The sequence below is a fragment of the Gorilla gorilla genome, chromosome 6, assembly GCF_029281585.2.
Source record: "Gorilla gorilla gorilla isolate KB3781 chromosome 6, NHGRI_mGorGor1-v2.1_pri, whole genome shotgun sequence".
Classification (NCBI taxonomy): Eukaryota; Metazoa; Chordata; class Mammalia; order Primates; family Hominidae; genus Gorilla; species Gorilla gorilla.
The window spans coordinates 124,632,501-124,635,000 of record NC_073230.2 but is presented as its reverse complement, the minus strand read 5'-3'; positions in this window follow the sequence as shown (position 1 = coordinate 124,635,000).

Below are 2,500 nucleotides of genomic sequence, written 5' to 3'. Positions count from 1 at the left end.
GACACTGAAGCCAGGCTGTGCATACAAACTTCACTTGCTACTCATCAACATCAGCAATTTATGGCCAGATGGTTATAAATTTACATTCTATAAAATTTTAGAGGATGTTATTTTTTCCACTCAGTTTGTTAATTAACTTTCAGTCTTTTTATTTCCTCAAACATAACAGTTCACTCTTTTTTTTTTTTACTAATGATACAGTATTATATTCTTTCCTGTCTTGTAGCACACCTATTCAGCAAGACCTAAAATTTCATGAAAAGGATATAAAAAAGCTTTTGCAGCCACCAATGCTGGGAAACTTCTTCTTCTGAGCATTCTTTTGCACTCCTGAGACAAACCACAATGGACAGGGAACCATTAAAATATACCAACAAAATAAACTGACATCAAATTCAGCCCTTTATGCCATTCTTGAAAAATCTCTTCCCCATTCATATATGTATACATACATGCATATAGTCAAATTAAAAAACTATACTGAAAATTCTAGACATGTTTCTATTTTTTTAACAAAAAACTCTACAAAATCTTTACTATCAAGAACTACTTTTTTTTTTCTTCAGCACTAAAAACTGTTTTAAAACATATCAAGGAAAGAAAAGAAATGAGGATGAAAGAAAGGATGAAACTTTTAGAGCTTCAAGTTGTAGAAATTCCATTAGTGTTTGTTAATATTTGAATCCTGACCATTTAAAACTGTCTTTTAGCTATATATTTGTGTTATAGAATACTAATATTTACTTTTGTTATATACAAATTAAACAATAAAATACATTTTTGATATAATATTATATAGGTAGAAGATTGTAACAAAGGGTATAATATTTTAATATTATTTCCAGATTTCCCCTGTTTTTAAACTCAAAGCATGTAGGTAGGTTGGGAAGGTAGACATGTTTTATGTGGATTTCTTTTGGAATATTTTTCATTAATAATTTGTAATGGCAAGTTTGTTATAATGTTGACATTTTCTGCATTTCATAGAAACATACCGAAAAACATTTTATAGATGCTGTGTGTGCAGAGTAATTGATTAAATATTTGAAATCTTAAAGGAAAATATACTGCTGGGGTCACAAGATCCTAAAGGGCACATTTGTGTGTATTTCTCTCAGCTCTCACTTTTTACAGGTATATCAGGCGGAGAAGAGTTCAAGTAAACAGTCTCTAGGTGTGGATTTATGCCAATATGGTTCTACTCTGAATGTTAGCGAAAACTAAATTTGCTTATTTTCCAAAGGTTAGCCAGCCACAGTTGTGGCCCTCAGAATTTGAGACTAAACAGGAGCTGTGCTTTTTAACTTTGGTGCACAGTGCACGTTCTTCTTTGTGCTTTTTACTGCACACACATTTCAATGGCTCTTAAACACATCTGAAATTGACATTCTGTACAGTAGAAACAATAACCTAAAATAAGACTTGTTTCCTTAATAACTTTTTTCTTCAATAAAGCAATTAGTTGGAAATCTTTCAGTCTGGGTCCCTTAGATGGACTCCCCGCCCTCCCAACAGCAGATTTGGATTTCATTCTCTTTGCAAAATTTGGAGCCTGAAATTCTGGGTAATTGCCTTCTCTCACTGGATCTTTTTACCTGTGTAGACACAGACAGCTCTTTCTTTTAAAGACTGTCACAAATGAAACCCAAATCCAAATAATTGCATTGTTTCTTTTCTAAAAGAGGGAAAGCAGACAGAAGAGAATCAAAGTGTAGTACATATTAAGGCAGATCATTAGGGAAAAGAAACAGGATATAAAAACCTGACGTGTCTGTGGCAAGATCCTGGCCACCTAACTTATTAACGCAGCGTCCATTGTGAGATGCCGCAGTTCCATGCAGTCAGAAGATGGCTCCAGCGCGTTAATTTTGCTCCTGTTTCTAGCATGAGATTTAAGGGGCAAGATGCACTTCAGTGCTATTTTTCCTTTCCGATTTTGCCGTCGTCTCATTTGGTTCAAAACATCAAACTGCAGCATATATGGAGTTGTAAAGGGTCCATTAATATAGATGGTAAGATTTAAAAAGAATTTACCTGCTCCTTCTTCTGAATAGGCCATTCTTGAATATTTTGCATGCTTTGGCACAGAGAAAAGGGGCCACAATTGTACGTCATTGCTGAAAATACTACCTATAGAAGGCAGTACTTCCCAGTGACACTGTATAACTGGCAAAGCAGTGTTCGCTAAAATTATACTCTCATCTTAGAAATACTGTTTTCTTGATGAACTAGGGTTTGTGAAAATAATAGTGTGCGAACTGAAGACTTAATGTTATCAGGTGGGATAACATAGTCCACAATCATCTAACCTGTCTAAATTTACTGTCTTTCAGAGATGTCTGAGCAATTCTCTTTACCTCTTCTCACGTCTGCCAAACTCCAAATTCAGTTTCTAAATAAATATTGATTGATAGAAACACAAAATGGGCATTTAATCCAATTAAGAAGTCACAGCTTGAAGTACTTTATTAACAAAAGAATGATACATAAAATTTATTAC